Source organism: Mustelus asterias, unplaced genomic scaffold (assembly GCF_964213995.1).
Source record: "Mustelus asterias unplaced genomic scaffold, sMusAst1.hap1.1 HAP1_SCAFFOLD_221, whole genome shotgun sequence".
Taxonomy (NCBI): Eukaryota; Metazoa; Chordata; class Chondrichthyes; order Carcharhiniformes; family Triakidae; genus Mustelus; species Mustelus asterias.
In genome coordinates, this window is record NW_027590205.1 from 320,475 (window position 1) to 345,661 (window position 25,187).

The following is a 25,187-nucleotide window of genomic DNA, read 5'->3' on the forward strand; positions in this document are numbered from 1 at the left end:
GAATGGAGGGTATTAGCTATGAGGTGAGGTTGAGTAAACTAGGGTTGTTCTCCCTTGAAAGACGGAGTTTGAGGGGCGAACTAATAGAAGTTTATAAAATTATGAAGGGCATAGATAGGGTGAACAGTTGGAAGCTTTTTCCCAGGTTCAAAATGACAAACACAAGGGGTCACAAGTTCAAGGTAAGGGGGGAAAGGTTCAATACAGATATGCAGGGGCCGTATTTTACACAGAGGATGGTACAGGCCTGGAATGCACTACCAAGCAGGGTGGTTGAGGCAGACACGCAAGGATCATTAAGACTTATCTAGATAGCCACATGAACAGACTGGGAATAGAGGGATACGAACGGATTGTCTAGTTAGGAACACATGATCGGTGCAGGCTTAGAGGGCCGAAGGGCCTGTTCCTGTGCTGTATTGTTCTTTGTTCTTTGTTCATAAACCTCTCTCAATTATTACAATCTGGACCTTGTATCAGTAATCTCTGCACTGAACCTTTCTCAGTTATTACAATCTGGGCCTTGTGTCAGTAATCTCTGCACTTCAGCTGATTGGAGAATATCATTGTGAATATTACTGAGTTTGCGATGTAATATTTTACTGCTGCTGCCAATATGGCTATTTTTAATATATTTTCTGGGATTCTCCAGCCTCCCCTCAGCTGTTTTCTGGGCAGTGAGAGGTGACACGCCGTTCACTAGTGGAGGGAGTTTTTGGTCCTGTCGCTGTCGATGGGATTTCCCATTGAAGCCACCCCATGCTAGCGGGAAAGAGAGCAGAGAATTCACCACGAGTGAACAACCGGAGAATTCCGGACATTAGCTCCTTTCACAGTTATCAATGCACTCAACTCTGTCGCTGTTTATATTCTCAGTTGTCTCAGTTATTACTACATTACATCATGCTGCTGTGGACACCGCAATGAACCCTTTTTGCGTTCTTACTGTATTAATACCATGTACAGATTGATATTTCAATGGACAAATGTGCTGGGTTATATGAATATTTATTGATTCTTGTGATGTGGGTGTCAGCATTGATTGCCCATTCCTAATTGCCCTTTGAGAAGGTGGTGGTGAGCTGCCGTCTTGAATCACTGCTGTCTATGTGGTGTAGGTACACCCACAGTGCTGTTAGGCAGGGAACCTGCTTAACTTATCACTGCATTTAACCATGTCACCCTTTATAGAAAAAATAAATTAGACCAGTCCTCCTGGATTACTGCTCTGTAACATATCACTGTGTAATCCAACAATTAATCCAGTTCTCCTGGATTACTGCTCTGTAACATATCACTGTGTAATCCAACAATTAATCCAGTTCCCCTGGATTACTGCTCTGTAACATATCACTGTGTAATCCAACAATTAATCCAGCTCTCCTGGATTTCTGCTCTGTTACATGTCACTGTGTAATCCAACAATTAATCCAGTTCACCTGGATTTCTGCTCTGTAACATATCACTGTGTAATCCAACAATTAATCCAGCTCTCCTGGATTTCTGCTCTGTTACATGTCACTGTGTAATCCATCAATTAATCCAGTTCACCTGGATTTCTGCTCTGTAACATATCACTGTGTAATCCAACAATTAATCCTGTTCTCCTGGATTTCTGCTCTGTGATATTTCACTGGGTAATGGTACCCGCTCCTGCTGCAGTGAACACAAAAACACAGCGAGGGAGCTCCCTCTTCTGGTGATGTGAGGTAAACAGTCTCTGCCTTGGAAATCACTGCATTCTCAGACGACTGAAGGATCTTTTTGGAGGATTGTGCAATTGTATTTTTCTTACTCCTATGGGCCCCAGTTTTTTGAAACTTCTGCATTTTATTTTCTCTGTGGTCAATCCCATAGATCCCAATCTAGTCATAATTCGGAAATTTGTAATCGATTCTGTGTTTTTGTGAAATACGGCTGAAGGGGAAAATTATTAACCAATTTATAAGGTTTTTGATAGAATACATAAGACACTACAAACAAAGAGTTAAATGATTCTTGAAACAATGATAATAAGGTAATGAAACAAATAGTTACATATATGTGGTTGCAATAAGAGAATTCAACAAGTAATTATGATTTTAAAGCATATATGCTGATATTTTAAATATCTTTTAAGGATTTAATGAATTTTTGTTCATTTCAACCAGAAACAAATTGCTACAAAGTATGATGGTTCAAGCGAAGAGTTTCGAGCTAAAGGCCTGGGAATGTTATTCGTTAACAAAATTAATATCCAGAAGTTTCTGGCAAGGAAAAACAGCAAGGGAACACATTTTACAAATTTATGAATGGGGACATGCAATGTCTAGACATAGAATAGAAACTTGCCGGGACGAAGGAACACATGCCTATCCAGTTTTGGCAATGAGCCGGTCGGAATGTTCACTTTGACCTCCAGTTGAGCGTCCTTTGTTACACTGCAACAGGGAAGTGAGTTCAGCCAAGATGGGAGTCAGCATACAAATTAAATGGACGAATTAGATATTATTATGCAGGGATGAAAAATGCGATTAGCTGAGAAACTTGTCAGGAATTACTATTGATGTATGTTTATTGAATTTAATTGATTTTAAACTAATATGAGGCGGCAATGATCGGTAAGAAAATCTATAATTGATCTGCTATTGATTGTACACGTTAGATTCATTGAAAGGTTCTGCCGCTCTATTCCAGAGCTATTTATCCCTTTTGGTGATCTCCAAGCAGCTGCTTGTTTTGTTTTTGTTTTCAACAAATGGTACGTCCTTATACAGAGATATTTGCCTCGTGAGTTTTGTATTGTCTGGAATTAAAGACAGTATTGGTCATCTCAAATCATCCCACAACACTTAGTAATAATTTGGAAATTTGCAAGCAATGATGTGTTCATGTGAAATATAACTCAGTCTCTTGGTTTCACCTCATGGTTTGCACCTCTGTTCTGTATATGATCTCTATATAGCTTGTGGTATGCGGGCCTCGAAGTATTTACTTGGATGATATATAGAGAAATTCACTCTGTTAACCCACGCTGCAGCGACATTGACAGTGTTTTTAACGGGCAGTGTAAATGAAACTATCTTCTCCCACACACTGTCCTGCATCGGCCTCCGATGAAGCGGAGTCTTTGCTGTTTAGAGTTACCTGAAACTCGTCAGTGACAGACCAGTTTGTGAATGAAATCACCGAGGTTCTCCTCATTCTTCGCCCATTCTGTCTCTGGACTTTATCATAAAGTAAGAAGTTTAACAACACCAGGTTAAAGTCCAACAGGTTTATTTGGTAGCAAACGCCACACAAGCTTTCGGAGCTGCAAGCCCCTTCTTCAGGTGAGTGGGAATTCTGTTCACAAACAGAGCATATAAAGACACAAACTCAATTTACATGAATAAGGGTTGGAATGCGAATACTTACAACTAATCAAGTCTTTAAGAAACAAAACAACACGAGTGGAGAGAGCATCAAGACAAGCTAAAAAGATATGTATTGTCTCCAGACAAGACAGCCAGTGAAACTCTGTGGGGGTTACAAATAGTGGGACATGAACCCAATATCCCGGTTGAGGCCGTCCTCGTGTGTGCGGAACTTGGCTATCAGTTTCTGCTCAGCGACTCTGCGCCATCGTGTGTCGCGAAGGCCGCCTTGGAGAACGCTTACTCGAATATCAGAGGCCGAATGCCCGTGACCGCTGAAGTGCTCCCCAACAGGAAGAGAACAGTCTTGCCTGGTGATTGTCGAGCGGTGTTCATTCATCCGTTGTCGCAGCGTCTGCATAGTTTCCCCAATGTACCATGCCTCGGGACATCCTTTCTTGCAGCGTATCAGGTAGACAACGTTGGCCGAGTTGCAAGAGTATGTACCGTGTACCTGGTGGATGGTGTTCTCACGTGAGATGATGGCATCTGTGTTGATGATCCGGCACGTCTTGCAGAGGTTGCTGTGGCAGGGTTGTGTGGTGTCATGGTCACTGTTCTCCTGAAGGCTGGGTAGTTTGCTGCGGACAATGATCTGTTTGAGGTTGTGCGGTTGTTTGAAGGCAAGAAGTGGGGGTGTGGGGATGGCCTTGGCGTGATGTTCGACTTCATCAATGACATGTTGAAGGCTCCGGAGGAGATGCCGTAGCTTCTCCGCTCCGGGGAAGTACTGGACAACGAAGGGTACTCTGTCCACTGTGTCCCATGTTTGTCTTCTGAGGAGGTCGGTGCGGTTTTTCGCTGTGGCGTTTTGGAAAAACCGCACCGACCTCCTCAGAAGACAAACACGGGACACAGTGGACAGAGTACCCTTCGTTGTCCAGTACTTCCCCGGAGCGGAGAAGCTACGGCATCTCCTCCGGAGCCTTCAACATGTCATTGATGAAGTCGAACATCTCGCCAAGGCCATCCCCACACCCCCACTTCTTGCCTTCAAACAACCGCACAACCTCAAACAGACCATTGTCCGCAGCAAACTACCCAGCCTTCAGGAGAACAGTGACCATGACACCACACAACCCTGCCACAGCAACCTCTGCAAGACGTGCCGGATCATCGACACAGATGCCATCATCTCACGTGAGAACACCATCCACCAGGTACACGGTACATACCCTTGCAACTCGGCCAACGTTGTCTACCTGATACGCTGCAAGAAAGGATGTCCCGAGGCATGGTACATTGGGGAAACTATGCAGACGCTGCGACAACGGATGAATGAACACCGCTCGACAATCACCAGGCAAGACTGTTCTCTTCCTGTTGGGGAGCACTTCAGCGGTCACGGGCATTCGGCCTCTGATATTCGGGTAAGCGTTCTCCAAGGCGGCCTTCGCGACACACGACGGCGCAGAGTCGCTGAGCAGAAACTGATAGCCAAGTTCCGCACACACGAGGACGGCCTCAACCGGGATATTGGGTTCATGTCCCACTATTTGTAACCCCCACAGAGTTTCATTGGCTGTCTTGTCTGCAGACAATACACATCTTTTTAGCCTGTCTTGATGCTCTCTCCACTCACATTGTTTTGTTTCTTAAAGACTTGATTAGTTGTAAGTATTCGCATTCCAACCATTATTCATGTAAATTGAGTTTGTGTCTTTATATGCTCTGTTTGTGAACAGAATTCCCACTCACCTGAAGAAGGGGCTTGCAGCTCCGAAAGCTTGTGTGGCTTTTGCTACCAAATAAACCTGTTGGACTTTAACCTGGTGTTGTTAAACTTCTTACTGTGTTTACCCCAGTCCAACGCCGGCATCTCCACATCATGACTTTATCATAAATGCAGAGGTGAAGGTGTCTTTACACGGATGGGTCACTGGATGGCGCAGTGACTCTTTCACGAAAGGGCCTGGAGTTCAACCACATCCCACACATGACTGGGGAAACATGCCGTCTGGGAAAGGGGGGAAACCATATAATAGGGAAAATGGAGCGGAGTTGATGGGTTTTGGACAACGGAATTAAGCCAAGCCAGAGATGGTTAAATTTTTGTTCAATATTTATTTTAAAAATTCAGAGAATATTTTACAGCGAAGTTATTTTTTAAAGTTAGAAAAGTGAACATAACGATCGAGCTTCACATTGAGAACAGAACACATGCACAGGGAATCCGTCAATATTTGTACATCTGTTACATACATCAGAAAGAGAAAAGAAGACCTTAATAGAAAGAGGAATTAACAAATGTGAATAAGGAATGAGAAAAGTTTCTTATTTATACATGATATTTAAACTATGGAGAAACTATTAACCACAATGACATTATAAGAAAAAATGTCTCGTATATTTCACACTGAATTCTGAAATAACGTCTATGATTGCCTCAGTTACAGAACCAGAATGGTAAACTGAGAGAGGTTTACTGATAGAGTCACCGAGAGCAGATATTGTATTTGTGCCATACAGAGATCTTGATTAGCAGCTGAGGGAAATCTGCAGCGTCCAAAATTCAACCCATCATTTGATCTGTAAAAGAAGATACAATAGTGAAGCAGATGTTTGTGATGCGGGACATTAATGTTGGAGTTTTTAATCAGTGGAACATTGAGAGATTTTTCAAATCCATTCTGCCAGTTTGAAATGTGCGTGGATTCAATCATCTCACCTTCACAAGAGTGACGGCAGTGCTGTAAAAAATGCTCAGGAAGAACAGGACGATGAATGTGGAAGCGGTTGTCCAGATGTTGCTGTTATCATCCTCATTGTCTTCAATCCAGATGCGGTCGGTGGAGTCTAGGGGACGGAGACCAGGAAATGAAATTAGATTACCTTTATTTATCCAGGGAATCCTATTGTTAATTTTCTTTTCCCCGTTCTCCAACATAAGTTGTTAATTTATTCTCTTGTATAATTTTCAATGTATATCTACTGTTAAGTTCAGGACACTCAGCAACCGATCTCCGTAACTATTTTCACACCTCACCTTTATTGACATTCCTTGGACAGTCCATGTCAGAATGCACTGAAGATGTTTTCTTGAGTATCAGTTTATTTTTGGACAATTTGGCACTATCCCTTATTGAAGAATATTATGAATGATATCGGGGAACGCTCGCTGATCAATGACTGTTTTCACAGATGTTTACTGATCTCTAAACTGTGAATGCTGCTGTTTAACATCTGGGATATAATGTCCGATGTTTTCTTATTTATTGTGAAAATGTTTAGTAGATCATTAGCTTAATTCAGTTTCTCAACGTGTTTGTCGATGCATTGTACATTGAGATAGTTGTCGGTGGATATGTCCATTAAAATTCACGTTTAAATTTTACTTTAATCATTTGCCTGCCGTTTGTATTTAAGATTTTGCGTTTGTGCATGAGCATCTCGTGGTCTGCATTAATCTTTGGTCCTGAGTTAATATGTGTGCATGTGGGTTATTGAACATGTTTATTTGCCTGTGTTTGCTGATTTGTGTAGTTGTGTGTCTGCATCTGTGTGTATATTTTATTCTTCTGACATTGTGGATATATGACCATTATTGTGTGAAGTCTATGTATATGTGAAGTCTATATATGAGTATGTGTATTTGTCCGTGTATTTGTGCAATTGTGTCGATGTGTCTGTGTTTGTGTGCGTGTGTGTGTGAGTCCGTGGTGTATGCCTATGTGTGTATATATAATTGTGACAGTTTTGTGCAGTATTGTCAGTATTTTTTAACTGTTGCTCCAAGTTTCACCGGCAATCATTAACTGAACATGATCCAGTCAATACGAATAATGGAGCATATTTTCAATGTTTTGCTGTATGAATTTAGTTTATGTGAGTGGCACGGTGATATCAGGAGAACGAATGAAATCATTCACTGATGCATCTCAGAAACATCAGGGACAGAACAGTGAAAACCGGGGAGGATTCAATCATTTGTTTAAATTTGTATTATGGGAAATCAATGTCAGGACATGATTAACAGGAACAAGAGTGTTGAAACATTTTTAAATTATATTGCATAAGTATATACGTATTAAACTGATTAAGATATTGATACTTCAAAATCTGCAGCAAGTAAACCGGAGGCTAATTTGTACTGTTGACAACTGAATCCTAAGAGTAGAGAGCCGTTCCCTTCCAAACACGCTACTTGCGGAGAGGGAGGACATAGTTTCCCTCTCTCTACCCGGTGAAGCAATGTACCTGATGGTTCTAACCACTGAGGAGTTGGACGTACAGTAGATTAAATAATGACATCCCTCCTCTTTTCATTGAGGAAGTGCTGGTACATGGGTTAGCTGCTGCTCCTCCCCTCTCTTTGTTGGGTGAGTAGGAATCCGGTATGTTAACAATTTCTCCCTCTCTCTGATGAGTGGATTGTTGCTCCATGTTTCTGTGTGACCCTCACTTCAGTTCCCAGTGGGTGTAGTGCAGCAGCTTAAAGCTGGCATTAATGGTAAACGCATGGACAATGAAAGAAGCAGGAGCACCGAGAACTAAATGTTATGTTTTTTTTGTCAGAAATGTTGAAATTGTCGGATTTCTCCTCAGCGGCAGGAAAGTCAGTGAAGATATTTTGCAGAATCCTGCAATGAATGTTCTCTACTCTGCCTCTAACCCAGGGTGTATCTGAGCTGGGTGCACTGGTTCAACAAGACTTGAGTCCGAGACCTGAAAATAGCTGAGTCAAACCAAAGACATATAATGGAAGTAAAACTGAAAAACAATCAATTAAGCAATTGGGTATTTCATTTATCATTAGAGGAAAAATATTTTATCCTTTTTATTAAAGTTCTTAATGTAACCGAGTGATTCGCATTGACATGAATTAACGGTGTCCATCAGTGCAAGGGAAATGTTCACAAAACTGGGTTTACCGCTGGGTTTGTCAACTGTTCTGTTGATGATCTTCAAGGGGATGGCTTCATGTCCCACCACACATTAGTAAGAAGCGCGTCTGGACCATTCCTCTGCTGCAATGGTAACAGGCTGTACATGAAGAAGGAGCTATTGCCGTTCTCCGCGACCACCTCGGTGTTCCTGTAGTTCCTGGGATTCACCCGCTTGTCATTGACGGTCCACTTGACGAAGATCTCTCGGGGGGAGAAACCTCTCACTAAGCAGCTGATTGAGACGATTCTCTGAGCGGAGACTTCTTCTGCCGAGGGCAGGAGGACAGAAACGGACGGTTCCCGTGTATTTGGATCTGCAGAAATGTCAATAAACTGGAGAATTCTGGAGACAACGAAACCTCTGGCAAGCTATTAGAAAAATGTGTTTCGCTTTCGATTTTAAATGTTTCTATTTTTGACTCCCAGCTTGGAGGAGAGGTGATCACAATCGTTTTCTCAAATAACTCAGGGGGTTGGACTGGGAAGTTTCAGGAAGTTTACAGCACAGAATCAGGTTATTCGGCCCAACTGCTCTGCTTTTTTTGGTTTTCTGTTTTTTATGCTACGCACCAGGCTCCTCCCTCCTTATTCGATCCAAACACAGTAACATCGCCTTCAGTTCACTTTCCATTCATCAGCAGATCAAATTTCCCCGTAAAAATATCTACAGGCCCAGAGTGTTTAGTTAGTAAAGTTTCCACTCCGGGGAGACTATCAATGCACTGAATATTAAATATTGACCCGTACGCTTACACTGGAAATAGACAAAGTGACGCATTTATTGCTTCAATCTCTCAGCACACCTGATTCCTTGTGGATGGATTTTCTTAAAGGGTTCGGCAGATCCTGATGGCTCACCACGCAGTCAAACATAGGCCCAATCAGCCAGGTTTGTGTGGAGATGTTTAAGTTGTTGACCACGCTATCAGGAACCTCTCCAGGCTTTTCTGCAATCTCCGATTTCAAATAATTCCTGTCTCGGATCCAGGACACGTTGACTCCATAAGGAGCATTAGAAATGATGCAGGTTAAGGTCACGGTCGCCTCCAGTAAGACCTGTTCTATTGGTGGTGGCTGTATCGTCACTGTGGTATCAGGGCACTGGGGAGGATCTGTGAATGACAAATGAAAATCAACCCAAGTTCCCTCTTCAGAAGCAGGACAGCAGTGCTCAGCCTGAAGGGGAAAAGGTCGCCCTCGAGATATCAACTTCTAACTATCGCCTTGAAATTTCAATAGATGACGGCAAACCAGCTTGCTCTGTGAAATTATCCTCTTTATTAAAATATTTTAGCAGCGGTATCATTCTGATGAATTAGCATTGGAAACATAGAAAACTACAGCACAAAACAGTCCCTTTGACCCCACAAGTTGTGCCGAATGCATTGCAGCATTACCAAAAAAATATACCATGCCCAAACTCAGGAACACAGAACTTGTCATTGATTTATAAAGAGGATGAATGCACTTTCAACATTTTACCCCAACGCTGTGACCTGCGAAACAGTGCGACACCAACTGTCTCTCCAAATCTTACCAGCTGTCTCAGGAAAAAGCTGACATCAAGGCCGCCTCGCTCACTATGTTACTTCAAAACAGAAAAAAAAACACTCTTTCAAGGGGAGGCAGTGGTATTGTCAATGGACTTGTAATCCAGAGACCGAGGACAAGACTCTGATTGCAGAGACACGGATTCGAATCTCACCACTGCAAATGGTGACATTTGAATTGAATAAAAATCTATCATTAAAAGTAAAGTGATCATCATGAAGCCATTGTTGTAAAAGCCCACCTGCCTACGAATGCCCTTTAGAAAAGTAAATCTGCTGTCTTTATCTGGCCTGGCATGCATGTTTCTCCACATCCACAGCAACGTGGTTGACACTTAAGTGCCCTCAGGGATGGGAAATAAATGCACATCTCACGAAGGAATAACACAAATTGCTGTTGTGATGAAATTCCGAATGGGGCACTGTCTTAATGCAGCAAAGCACATGACAGTAACTTAGAAGTTGTTCTATGCTTTGTACTAACTTTAATAGATCCCTAATTGCGATGAACATGGGAATGATATATTTTACCCTCGGTTTGAGTCTCTTACCCAGAGGTCCGCTGATGTTCTGACTCTGGGTGAATCCTTGATGAGTGACCTGGCAGGTATCGACCGCTTTGCTGATCCATTCCCGAGCGGAGACTGTCAGCCTACTGCTGGCCGAAAATTTCCCGTTCACCTCATAGGCAGGAGAGGTGACAATTCCTGAATCCACAGGTTTCCCATTCTTCAGCCACTCCACTGACTTTGGCTGGAAATCGATGATTGAACAGACGATGGTTGCAAATTTGCTGCTTGTGATTTCTTCACTGGAACTCACGGTGAGGATAACGGTTGGGGGGATGTCACGTTCAACAGGCGCATGTTCAGACGTTACTTGAAGATTCAATTGAAAACAATTCAAATTAGTTTTTCTTAATTTTAGCACCATAGCTGCCGATTTGATCATTATATCCATGGTTTGGTTGAATTGGTAGGGAATGGCGAATGGAATTCAACCGTCAAAAGTGCCACGCAATGCATTTGGGGAGGGCAAACAAAGCAAGGGAATAGTCAATGAAATGGAAGGTTGAGAGGGATTGAGGAAATGCAAGACCTTGGAGTGCACGTCCACAGGTCCTTGTAGATGGTAGGGCAGCTGGACAAGTTGATCAAGAAAGCATATCGGATTAGTTCCTCTCGACCAACGAGCCTGCACGTCAGTAGTGAGCAAAATAAAAATTGTTTAACTTTCGACAAAGCAGTTTTGACACCTCGAGTGGAAGCCGAAATTGTTTAAATAACTCACCTCATCAGCATTTGTGGACTTTAAGCTCCAGCAAAATATCCGTCCAATATTGTTACCTCGACTGTTTGCAACTGGGGGCTTTTGTTTATAAAGTACACATGTTACAGTCAATAATTTTAATCCAGCGTCTTCAACATGTGACAACTCTGAATCTGCCTTTGATATTTGATCACTTTTGAAAGGTGTGGTCTGTCACACAGTTAACTGCTCTGGAAGATTTAAAGTACAGATTGATGACATTGTTCACCTGGGAGATCTGCGGGTTTGTATGAATGGGATAGGGGAATGATTGGACTTGATCTGATAGCAATATGAGTAAAAATATGTCAAATTTCCCAATAGTGACAATCATTAACCTCAGTGAGGGAAAACACTCAGACGGGGCTGTATTGTCACGTTCACTATGAGTAATTATTCTCTGATGTTTAACCCCATGTGTTGTCCTGACAATGAATCATTGATTTTCGACCTGTGTCAGATTTTTTATGAGGCCCGCGGGAGCCTCTTTTACTTTGGCTCTCAGTGCACAGTAATACTCGGCGCTGTCTGTCACCTTCAAATCTTTCATGGGCAAGTGAAAAGTGCTTTGTCTCAGGTTGAGATTCCCGCTGAAGTGTTCAAAACCTGGAGCCCTATCGGTAAATTATCGACTCTGAGCAGTTAATGAGGAGCTCGGTGTGTATACTGGCGATACCAAAACAGGTAATGCTGTGTTGTTAAACTCGGTACTGAGTAACTGCAGGATATTGCTGAATCTTCACCCTCTGCTGCTTCAACTCCTGGTTCTGACTGAGACACTGAGTCACCGTTACTCATGTCTGTAAATAGACAACAGACGCGCAGTGGGTTAGAAGGAGTAACAACAATGGAATAATCCCCTCGAGATGGAAATGGGGAATGAATGTGGTGACTGGCGGATTTCACGCAGAAGTTCAAAACGACAGACCTGTAATCAGGACAATAACCAGAGTGAGACAGAGTTTCACCCCCATGTTTCGAGTTTGAACACCAGAAACAGAGAGACTGATCACTGTCTGCATCAGATCTTCAATTGGAGAAGTTGAAACAGTCAGGGGGATGTTATGAGATCGAAGGTGACTCCATCTCTCCGCCCATTTTTTCATCTTCAAACAGGCGCTTCCTTTAGAAGGGGATCGGGATCTTTCGTAAGGGATCAGAGAGCGCCCTCCCGTGGACAGCACAGCCGCATATTGGAAACAGGTGCCCACACGGTAACCTGCAAAGACTGACACATATAAAGATCGTATAATCATAGAACCCCTACAGTAGAGAAGGAGTCCATTCGGCCCAGCGAGTCTGTCCCGACCACAATTCCACCGAGGCCCTATTCCCATAACCACACACGTAATCTCCATGACACGAGGGGTCAATTTAACATGGCCAATCCACCTAACCCGCACATTTTTGGGCTGGTGGAGGAAACCACATCACCCGAGGAAACCCAGCAGACATGCGGAGAACAGATACACACATGGTCACGTGGAAACACCAACACGAATAAGGATATATAACCATATAGATACATGCCCAGACAGTGACATCAATTCTAACGTCCCTCGTTATAAATCCAGAATTATTCTGCAGATTTCTGACACCGACTAGTTTGCATTGCTAACCATGATAATGCATGAATACCTCCACCTCTGTGTTCACTGGAAGCCTCGGATACTGCACAGAATCAACACAGAGACAAGTAAACTAAGTGATAGATTCCCAAACCGATCGCTCAAACATAGAGTCATAGAGTCATACAGGTTCACAGAATGGAAACAGGCCCTTCGGCCCAACTTGTCCATGCCGCCCTTTTTTAAAACCCCTAAGCTAATCCCAATTGCCCGCAGTTGGCCCATATCCCTCTATACCCATCGTACCCATGTAACTATCTAAATGCTTTTTAAAAGATAAAATTGTACCCGCCTCGACTACTACCTCTGGCAGCTTGTTCCACTCGACACACGGACAATCGCTAAGAAAGATAACCAAGCAGATTAGCACAGCCATTGACATACAAAATAAAAATGAACTCATTGGGAACGTAAAAAGCGTGCTAGCTCCAGAGTAAACTTCCTGAACTGGAATTCCCTGGTGTGGTGTAAGTGCGGCAATATCGTGTTAGATACTCATTGCGATGGAACACGACATTTTAACAACAGAAGCAGCCAGAAATCTATTTCTCATCAATTATGATCATTGATTGAAGACTCGACGTGGACCCTTTTGCAGGATAAGCAGTAATGGATGTAATTATTTGTACCGCCAAACATTCTTGATGTGTCCGTGTCCAAAATGTATTTACTGGTGTCACAATGAGGCTTACATTAATACTGCAAGTTACTGTGAAAATCCCCTCGTCGCCACATTCCGCCGCCTGTTTGTGTACACTAAGGAGGAAGTTGAATTGAACCCAGGTCCCTAGCGTTGCGAAACAGCAGTGCTAACCACCGTGCCACTATGTTGCCCTATGTGAAGTCCGTGTGAGTAAGACAGATTCCCCATCCATTCTCGAGGTTCTCCGATCGGATGTTCGGGACACAGGAGGACAGCACAAGAAGACGGCTTCAGGTGTAGGTGATTCATTCTCGTCTGTTATATTCCACACTCTGTGAAAGGTTGTGGTGTAAATGTTATATTAGATATAATTCAGAAATAATGAGGAGATGCTTCATCAGATTTAAACTCGTTTTGTAAAATCGATATGAATTCAATTACATAATTGAGTATATGTTTACATTGAAAACTATATCGGGAAGCTAAATCCAGTACATCCTGCATTGGGTAAGGGAAAGGTTGTTAAAGGAAATTGTACATGGATTCCGCAGAAATGAGGATTTTTCAATGACTGAAAAGGGAGAAAAATCAGCTTCATGGAATGAGAGAAGGAAATTGAAATTGGAAAAAAACACAGTTCAGCACAGGAACAGGCCCTTGGACCCACCAATCCCGCAACGACATATTAATTGTTTAGCTCCTCATAAAATAATTCGCATAGATCTGATAGATCGATGGGCCTCTCATCGTTCTGTGCGATTGTCAACCATTTTCAATCATTCTTAGATTAATGTGTCTACAGCATTCCCAATGAATCTTGCAACATTTCAAGGCTGTCCCATTTGGCTACGGAGCAGCCAACAGTTTCCGTGGTGTAGTGCTGATTGCATTTGCCTCACGCACGCAAGGGCCCACGTTCGAAATCGAGCAGAATCATTAATGAAATGTGTTCATTAATGTTGAGGGAAGTCTGTATAATTTCAGACTGTCGCTGAACATTATCCTAAACTCGATGTTACAGCCATGTTATATTTGAGCTCACCTCGGCCTCAAAAGTTTTCAGCAAAATCAGAAATCGTGTATTTTCATGACGCAATGAGAGGAAATAGATGTTCCCATTTTACAACCGTGCACATGTTAGCAATATTTTCAGTCCACACCAGAATTTAATCGGTTTACAGATGCAGACTAATAGACTTAGTCACAAATTGAAACATGTGTAATAGTATCGTGTGCTCAAAAATACAGACACAAGTGATACTGTAACTGAACTAGAGAAAATAGAGCACATTTCGCCGAAGCATCTTTTTTAAATTGTTCTTCACAAAACCTCTCAGACAGAAGAGGAAATCGAGAATCAAAGCGGAAATATGTGCCAGGTGCGTGGAACTGCAGCTCTTGAGAGACCGTGTTAGGGAACTGGAGCTGCAGATCGCTGACCTTAGCCTAATCAGGGAAAATGGGAGAAAAATTGACAGCAGTTATAGGCAACTAGTTACACCGGGGCATCGGGAGAATGACACGTGGGTCACAGTTAGGAGGAGTAAAGGGCAGAAGGGTAAAGTACAAGGGAGGTCTCCAGAGGTGTCTCAAAATAGGAAGGGCTTGGTGACAGGTGTGAGAGGGGAGGGGAGTGGACAGTTAGAAGAAGGGTCACCTGTGGTTGTCCCACTCCAAAACAGGTACATTGTTTTAGATAGTGTGGAGGAGTGTGCCTCTCCAGGGGTAAGACACAGTGACCAGGTCACTGGCACACAGTCAGGCTCTGTGGCCCGGAAAGGGAAGAGAGGGGTTAGGAGAGTGATAGTGGTGGGGGATGCGTCAGTTAGAGGGACAGACAGGCGATTCTGTGGGGGCGAACGGGACTCCAGGATGGTAGTCTGCCTACCTGGTGCTGGGGTCACGGATGTCTCCGAGCGGATAGGAGGCATTTTAAAAGGGGAAGATAAAGAAACGGATGTCATTATACACATTGGTGGAAATGACGTAGATAGGAAGAGTAGGGGGGTCCTAAGGGAGCAATTCAGGGAGTTGGGAAATAGGTTAAAAAGTAGGGTCACTAGGGTGGCCATCTCTGGGCTGCTCCCAATGCCTCGTGCCAGTGAGGATAAGAATAGGGAGTTGGTTCAAATGAATGCCTGGCTAAAGGACTGGTCCAGGAGGGAGGGCTTTATTTTCATAGACCAATGGGAGGTTTTCAGGAGAGGATGGCACCTGTACAAGAGGGAGGGGTCACAACTAAGTTGGAAGGGCACAAATATCCTGGCTGGGAGCTTTGCTAATGCAGTTCGGGGGGGTTTAAACTAGTGTGGCAGGGGGGTGGGGATCAAACTATTAGGTCTATAAGTGTGGTGGCTGGGGACGAGCTTGGGGCTGGGACAAGGCTGGCAAAGAAGAAGAGCACTCTGGGGGAGGACGACCTCACTGAGCCTGGGGGTCTGGAGTGCTTATACTTCAATGCAAGGAGCGTAGCAGGTAAAACAGACGAACTTGGGGCCTTAATGCGCACGAGGAATTTGGATGTGGTTGCGGTGACGGAGACTTGGTTGAAAGAGGGACAGGACTGGCAGCTGAATATTCCAGGGTACAAGTGTTTTAGGCGAGACAGAGGAGGGGCCAAAAGAGGTGGGGGAGTAGCGGTATTGGTTGGAGAGCATATTACAGCGGTGCAGAGGGAGGACAATTCGGAGGAGTCGTGTAGCGAGTCACTCTGGGTGGAGCTTAGAAACAGGAAAGGCGCAGTCACTATGTTGGGGGTGTACTACAGGCCCCCCAACAGCCCAAGGGAAGTGGAAGAATGGATATGTCAGGAGATACTGGATAGGTGCAGGAAATATAGGGTTGTTGTAGTGGGAGACTTCAATTTCCCTGGTATAGACTGGAAATCGCTGAGGGCAGGGACTCTGGATGGTGAGGCATTGGTAAAATGTGTACAGGAGGGTTCGTTGGAACAATATGTGGACAGCCCAACTAGAGAGGGGGCTATACTGGACCTGGTGCTGGGGAATGAGCCCGGTCAGGTCTTCAAAGTTTTGGTCGGGGAACATGTGGCAAATAGTGACCACAATTCTGTTAGCTTTAGGATAGTGATGGAAAAGGATGAGTGGTGTCCCAAGGGTAAGGTGTTGGATTGGGGGAAGGCTAACTTTATTGGGATCAGGCAGAAATTGGCAGCTCTTGATTGGGAGAGGCTGTTTGAGGGTAAATCCACATCTGGTATGTGGCAGTCTTTTAAGGAACGGTTGTTAGGGCTACAGGACAAGCATGTGCCTGTAAAAAAGAAGGATAGGAAGGGTAGGATTAGAGAACCGTGGATAACCAGGGAAATTGAGGGACTGGTCAAAAGGAAAAGAGAGGCGTATGTTAGGTCCAAGCAGCTAAAAACGGAGGGAGCTCTGGAGGAGTATAATGAAAGGAGGAAAATACTCAAACGGGGAATTAGAAGAGCAAAAAGGGGTCACGAAATGTTCTTGGCAGACAGGATTAAGGAGAATCCCAAGGCATTTTATTCATACGTTAGGAACAAAAGGGTTGTAAGGGAAAAAATCGGACCTCTCAGGGACAAAAGTGGGGACTTATGCTTGGAGCCCAAAGAGGTAGGGGAGATCCTAAATGAATACTTTGCGTCGGTATTCACTAAGGAGAGGGATGTGTTGACTGGGAGTGTCTCGGAGGGGAGTGTTGAACCGTTGGAGAAAATCTCCATTACAAAGGAGGAAGTGTTAGGTTTGTTAGAGAATATAAAGACTGACAAATCCCCAGGGCCTGATGGAATCTATCCAAGGCTGCTCAGGGAGACGAGAGGTGAAATAGTTGGGCCTCTGACGCAAATCTTTGTCTCGTCACTGGACACAGGTGAGGTCCCAGAGGATTGGAGGATAGCCAATGTGGTCCCGTTATTTAAGAAGGGTAGGAAGGATAACCCGGGTAATTATAGGCCGGTGAGCTTGACGTCCGTGTTGGGGAAGTTGTTGGAGAAGATTCTTAAAGATAGGATGTATGCGCATTTAGAAAGGAATAAACTCATTAACGATAGTCAACATGGTTTTGTGAGAGGGAGGTCATGCCTCACGAACCTGGTGGTGTTTTTTGAAGAAGTGACCAAAATGGTTGACGAAGGAAGGGCCGTGGATGTTGTCTATATGGACTTTAGTAAAGCGTTTGACAAAGTCCCTCATGGTAGGCTAGTGAAAAAGGTTGGATCCCATGGGATAAAGGGGGAGGTGGCTAGATGGGTGGAGAACTGGCTTGGTCATAGAAGACAGAGGGTGGTAGTGGAAGGGTCTTTTTCCGGCTGGAGGCCTGTGACTAGTGGTGTACCGCAGGGCTCTGTATTGGGACCTCTGCTGTTTGTGATTTATATAAATGATCTGGAAGAAGGAGTAACTGGGGTGATCAGTAAGTTTGCGGACGACACAAAACTGGCAGGACTTGCAGATAGTGAGGAACATTGTCAGAGGCTACAGAAGGATATAGATAGGCTGGAAATTTGGGCAAGGAAATGGCAGATGGAGTTCAATCCTGATAAATGCGAAGTGATGCATTTTGGTGGGAATAATGTAGGGAGGAGCTACACGATAAATGGAAGAACCATAAAGGGTGTAGAGATGCAGAGGGACCTGGGTGTGCAAGTCCACAGATCTTTGAAGGTGACGTCACAGGTGGAGAAGGTGGTGAAGAAGGCATATGGCATGCTTGCCTTTATAGGACGGGGCATAGAGTATAAAAGTTGGGGTCTGATGTTGCAGATGTATAGAACGTTGGTTCGGCCGCATTTGGAATACTGCGTCCAGTTCTGGTCGCCACACTACCAGAAGGACGTGGAGGCTTTGGAGAGAGTGCAGAGGAGGTTTACCAGGATGTTGCCTGGTATGGAGGGGCTTGGTTATGAGGAGAGATTGGGGAAACTGGGGTTGTTCTCCTTGGAAAGACGGAGGATGAGGGGAGACTTAATAGAGGTGTATAAAATTATGAAAGGCATAGATAGGGTGAACGGTGGGAAGCTTTTCCCCGGGTCGGTGGTGACGTTCACGAGGGGTCATAGGTTCAAGGTGAAGGGGGGGAGGTTTAACACAGATATCAGAAGGACATATTTCACACAGAGGGTCGTGGGGGCCTGGAATGTGTTGCCGGGCAAGGTGGTGGAGGCGGACACACTGGGAACGTTTAAGACTTATCTAGACAGCTATATGAACGGAGTGGGAATGGAGGGATACAAAAGAGTGATCTAGTTTGGACCAGGGAGCGGCGCGGGCTAATTGTTCCTGGTTTCTCGTTTCAAGGCTTCATTCTACGATCATCTTGCTGGTGCCAGTACAGAGTGAGACTGCGGATAGTTGGGAACCTGTCTCGGGGGCAGGGGATTCATATGGTGTTCGTGGAAGTGGAAATGACTAGGGTTGGGAAGCATTTTCCGATCGGGGCCATTGTGATCTCCTGGACTCGTTTCGATCGCCTCAGGGGGTCGGAGAGGAATTTCCCAGATTTTTTTTTCCCCATATTGGCCCTGGGGTTTTTCACTCTGGGTTTTCGCCTCTCCCTGGAGATCACATGGTCTGGAATGGGGGGGTGGGGGTAAGTTAATAGGTTGTAATGAACAAAGCATCGTAGCTGTGAGGGACAGCTCGGTGGATAGGATATTGGTATGTAGATAGGCTGGAAAATTGGGCGGGGATCCTGGATTCAGGATTCAATCCTGGACCGGGGAGCGGCGCGGGCTTGGAGGGCCGAAGGGCCTGTTCCTGTGCTGTATTGTTCTTTGTTCTTTGTTCTGAATCTCCTATCGATGAACGAGATTTAGGCACCAGAATGTTTCACACACAGAATAAAGAGGGATCAAGTATAACCAACAGATCATTCTTGAATCTCTTCCCTTTAAAGATATTTGATTTGGTTTCAAAGCTGATCATGTTCAAACTCAGAAAAACACCATTGGATGTTTATTACCCGTGACTGGATTTAGGATGTTTATTGCCCGTGACTGGATTTATTTTGTTGGTCAGTAATTTTTGCAATTCAATGTTGTATATTTCAGACATATTCAATTCGCAATGAGGACATCTGTGTGCAATAAATGGATTGATATTAAATGTTGTTTACCGAACAAATACTGGATATAACTTCTTGAAGTTAATCGATCGTATATGAGAATGATGCATCAATGATTGAGCAGAAATCGTTGCTCCCTTTGACATTTGTCCGAAAAACGCTTTTAAATTTTGGAATTCGAGACAAGTTGAGACATCACGTTGAAAGTAGCGGTTGTCTTCTTGCACTGAGGTAAATGGACTCTCAGTATAACCATTCGAACCTGCAGCAATAGAGCGGAGTTGAACAATGCAGTCAGACCGATTGTATATTCCAGAGATATGAAATTCAGAATTTGGACATATATATTAAATAACTGTATTGATTTTAAAAATTGAATGAAGATCCAAGGTGGATTGGGCATGCTAAATTGCCCCTCGGTTAGATAGATTAGTCATGGGAAAGGAGTAGCGTTGTGGGGAAAGCAGGGGAAATGGCCTGGTTTTGATACTCTGGCGTCGCTGCTGATTCGTTGGGCCGATTGGCCGTTTCGGCACTGATTCTATGATTCCATGAAACAGATACTGAGTATAATTGGTTGAAATTATTCGCAGGAAGATAAGAATGACGCATTAATGATTGAGCACAAACCAGTGCTTCCTTAGATATTTGCCGGACGAACTCTTCTTCATTTTGAAGAACAAGATAAGTTGCGATATCAGGTTGAAAGTCAGGGATGTGCCGTTGTATTAAGTGACATGGGCCCTCAATCATACCATTCAAACCTGCAGCAACATAGTGGAGTTAAACATTGCAGTCAGGCCCATTGAGGCCCCAATGCTAGCTGCAGTGGAGGGGTTATCCCGTTCTCCTAAAACACGAAAAGTCCCCGGTCCGAAACAGGGAAACAGCATTCGTTAAGCTTGCTCATGTAAGATGAGGGGAATCCTGTATGATTTCAGTTCGTTGCTGAACATTATCCGAATCTCGATATTACAGCAATATTAACTTTGCTCTGACCTCAACCTCAAATGGTTTCTGTGAATAAGAAATGCTGATTTTTTTTTGACGCACTGACAGGAAAGAAACGTCTCTACTTTGACAACGTGCACATAGTATCATCTTGTTCAGTGGACAACAGAATTAATGGGTTCACAGGGGCAAACTAAAATGGCGAATCACCATCTGAAACATGTCTAATGGGAGTGTGTGCTCAAAAAGACAGACACAAGTGATACTCAAAGTGAACTAGGGGAAATGGCGCACAATTCCCGAAAGAATCTTTTTTTTTTAAATCTTGCTTCATCACATGGAAATCGGAAAAGAAAATACTCAGATGGATGAGGAAATGGAGACTCAGTGCGGATCAACTAATCTTTCCTATAGATGGCTGGAATTTATGCGCCTGAATGTTTCACACTTATAATAAAAAAGGCTCAAGTATACCTAACAGATAATTCTTCAATCTCTTCCATTTAATTATAGTTGACTTTGTTTAAAAGCTGACGATGGCCAATCTCAAGCAAACACCATGGGATCTGTATTACCCGGTGACTCGACTCTTTTCGTTGGCCAGTTATGTTTGCAATTCAGTGATATTCAAGTTCAGAGATATTCAATTCATACTGAAGACATATGTGTTAAATCATGTATTGATACTAAATATTGAAACAAATACTGAGTACAATTGTACAATGAGCTTTGACAAAGTGTCATCTGGACTTGAAACGTCAGCTCCTTTCTCTCCTTACATATGCTGCCAGACCATGTGAGATTTTCCAGCATTTTCTCCTTTGGTTTCAGAATCCATCATCCGCAGTAATTTGCTTTTATTAATGAGCACAAGTGGTTGAGATTATTCGAAGGAAGATGAATATGATGCATTAGTGAATGAGCAGAAATCATTGATCCCTTAGATATTTGCCAGGCGATCGCTTTCAAATTTTGAAGTTCAAGATAAGTTGAGCAATCACATTGAAAGTAACGGTTATCTTCCTGAAACAAGTGACATGGGCTCTCAGTCTAATCATTTGAAACTGCAGCAATACAGCGCAGTTGAAAATTGCAGAGAGGCGAAAGGTTCCGGGTTCAAAACCTGGCAGAAACATTTATTGAGCTTCCTAATTTAGATTGAGGAAAATCTGTACGATTTCAGTACAAAGAACAAAGAACATTACAGCACAGGAACAGGCCCTTCGGCCCTCCAACCCTGCACCGACCATGCTGCCCGAATTAACTAAAACCCCGACCCTTCCGGGGACCATATCCCTCTGTTCCCATTCCTATTCATGTACTTGTCAAGACGCCCCTTAAAAGTCACGACCGTATTCGCTTCCACTACTTCCCCTGGCAACAAGTCCCAGACACCCACGAAACCCTGTGTAAAAAATCTGCCTCGTACATCTCCTTTAAACCTTGCCCCTCGCAACTTAAACCTATGTCCCCTAGTAATTGACTCTTCCACCCTAGGAAAAAAGCTTCTGACTATCCATTCTGTCCATGCCTCTCATAATCTTGTAGACTTCTATCAGGTCGCCCCTCAACCTCCGTCGCTCTAGTGAGAACAAACCAAGTTTCTGCAATCTCTCCTCGTAGCTAATCCTCTCCATACCACGCAACATCCTGGTAAATCTTTTATGTACCCTCTCCAAAGCTCCACATCCTTCTGGTTGTGTGGCAACCAGAATTCAACACGATATTCCAAGTGCGGCCTAAATAAGGTTCAATAAAGCTGCAACATGACTTGCCAATTTTTAAACTCAATGCCCCGGCCGATGAAGGCAAGCATGCCGTATGCCTTCTTGACTACCTTCTCCACCAGCATTGCCACTTTCAGTGACCTGTGTACTTGTACACCCAGATCCCTTTGCCTATCAATACTCTTAAGGGTGCTGCCATTTACTGTATATTTCCTATCTGTATTAGACCTTCGTTGCTGAACGTTATCCGAATCTTGATATTGCAGCCATATGATCTTTGCTCTGACCTCGGCCTCAAATGCTTTCTGTAAAATAAGAATGTTGATAGCTTTGTGACGAAATGACAGGAAAGAAACATTTCGATTTTGACACTGTGCACATATTCGCATCACGTTCAGTCTACAACAGAATTTAATGAGTTTATGGGTGCAGATTAACGTAGCTAATCACCATCTGGAACTGTTCGAATTGTAGTATGTGCTCCAGGGGACTAACACAAGTGATACTGCAAGCGAACTATCGGAAATGGCGCACATTTCCCAGAAGAATCTTTTTCATTAATCGTTCTTCAAAACAAAGAAATAGGAAAAAAAAACACTCAGACAGATGAGGAAATCGAGACTTAGTGCGGATCTACTGGACTTTCATTTAAGTGGCCGGAATTTATGTGCCTTCATATTTCACGCCCATAATAAAAAAGACACAAGTGTCAATAGCAGATAATTCTTCAATCTCGTCTATTTAAATGTAGTTCACTTTGTTTAAATGTAGTTCGCTATGGTCAATCTCATAATTGTGATCTGTATTCCCCGGTGACTCGATTCATGTTGGTCAGTTATATTTGCAATTCTATTGTATTGAATTTCAGAGATATACAATTCATAATGAAGACATATGTGTTAAATAATGCATTCAGACTAAATACTGAAACAAATACTGAGTACAATTGTACAATGAACTTTGTTAAAGTGTCACCTGGATTCGAAACATCAGCTCATTTCTCTCCTTACAGGTGCTGGCTGACGTTTTGTGATTTACCAGCATTTTTTCGTTTGGTTTCCGATTCCAGTTTCCGCGGGAATTTGCTTTTATCGCTGAGTAAAATTGGTTGAGATTAGTCGAAGGAAGATGAGAATGATGCATTAATGAATGGCCAGAAATCATTGTTCCCTTAGATATTTGCCAGAAGAACGCTTTTAACTTTTGAAGTTCAAGATAAGTTGAGCAATCAGATTGAAAGCAACGGTTATCTTTCTGAATTAAGTGACATGTGCTCTCAGTCTAACCATTGGAACCTGCAGCAGTTGAACATTGCGGACAGGCCGATTTGCTGCAGCTTGCGTCCAGCTGTTTCTGTAGTGCAGTGGTTATTATGTTCGTCTGACACGCGGAAGGATCCTGGTTCCAAACGAAGCAGAAACATTCATTAAGATTTCTCATGTCGGGTGAAGGAAAATTGCATGATTTCAGTTCGTTCCTCAACATTATCTGAACCTCGATATTACAGGCATATTATCGTTGCTCTGACATCGGCCTCTAATGTTTTCTGTAAAATAAGAAATGCTGATTTTGTTTTGATGCACTGACAGGAAAGAAACGTTTCGATTTTGACACTGTGCACATATTAGCATCTCGTTCAGTCTACAACAGAATTTAATGGGTTTACAGGTGCAGACTGACATGGCTAATCACCGTCTGAAATATATCTAATGGCAGTATGTGCTCCAGAAGACTGACACAAGTGATATTGTAAGTGATCTATCGGAAATGGCGGTAATTTCCCAGAAGATTCCATTTTAAAATCGTTGTTCACAACAAAGAAATAGAAAAAAAAAAACACTCAGACAGATGAGGGAATCGGGACTCAGTGCAGATCTTCTGGACTTTCCTATAAATGGTCGGAATTTATGCGCCTGAATATTTCACCCCCTAGATAAAAAAAAGGCCCAAGTGTCACGAAAAGTTCATTTTTGAATCACTTCCAATTAAACGTAGTTGACTTTGTTTAAAAGCTGGCTATGATCAATCTCAAAATTGCGATCTGTATTACCCGGTGATTCGATTCGTTCTGTTAGTCAGTTATGTTTGCAATTCTGTGACATTCAATTCCAGAGATATTCAATTAATAATGAAGACATATGTGTTAAATAATGCATTGATACTAAATATTGAAACAAATACTGAGTGCAATTGCTCAATTAGCTTTGACACAGTGCCATCTGGACTCGAATCGTCAGCAATTCTCTCTCCTTACAGATGCTGAGATATTGCGAGATTTTCCAGCATTTTCTCTTTTGGTTTCCGATTCCAGCATCCGCAGTAATTACTTTTATTAATGAGTACAATTGTTTGAGATTATTCGAAGGAAGATGAGAATGATGCATTAATGAATGGGCAGAAATCATTGCTCCCTCAGATATTTGCCAGACGAAAGCTTTTAAATTTTGATGTTCAAGATAAGTTGTGAAATCAGGTTGAAAGTACCAGTTTTCTTCTTAAATTCAGTGACATGGGCTCTCAGTCTAACCATTGGAACCTGCAGCAGCGCAGCGCAGTTGGACATTGCAGACATGCCGATTAGCTAAAATATGCTGTCAGCTGTTCATGTAATGTCATGGTTATCACGTTCGCCTCACACTCGAAAGATTCCCGTATCAAAACCCGACAGAAACACTTTGGGACCTTTCTTATTAATGGCGCGCGAAGCCTGCATAGTTTAACTTCCGAGAATCACATACTGAAGAATGAGGCAATTCGGCCCATCGAAGCTGCACCGAACACAATCCCACCCAGGCCCTATCCCCATTACCCCATGTATTTACCTGGCTCGTCCCCCTGACACTAAGGGGCAATTTTGCATGGCCAACCCGCCTCACCCGCAACTCTCTGGACTGTAGGAGGAAACCAGAGGACCCGGGGAACCCCACACAGACACGGGGAGAACGTGCAAACTCAACACAGACAGTGACCCAAGCCAGGAATCGAACCCAGGTCTCTGTGAGACCGCAGTACTAACCACTGTGATGCTGTGCCGCCCCCACTGTGCAACCA

General features: G+C 43.4%; 2 pseudogenes; one reads left to right on the top strand and one right to left on the bottom strand.

Annotated features, from left to right (window-relative positions):
- Nucleotides 1-25,187, top strand: part of LOC144485803 (uncharacterized) — a 245,388-nt pseudogene that overhangs the window by 68,863 nt on the left and 151,338 nt on the right.
- Nucleotides 6,055-10,791, bottom strand: LOC144485814 (Ig heavy chain C region, membrane-bound form-like; annotated as a pseudogene).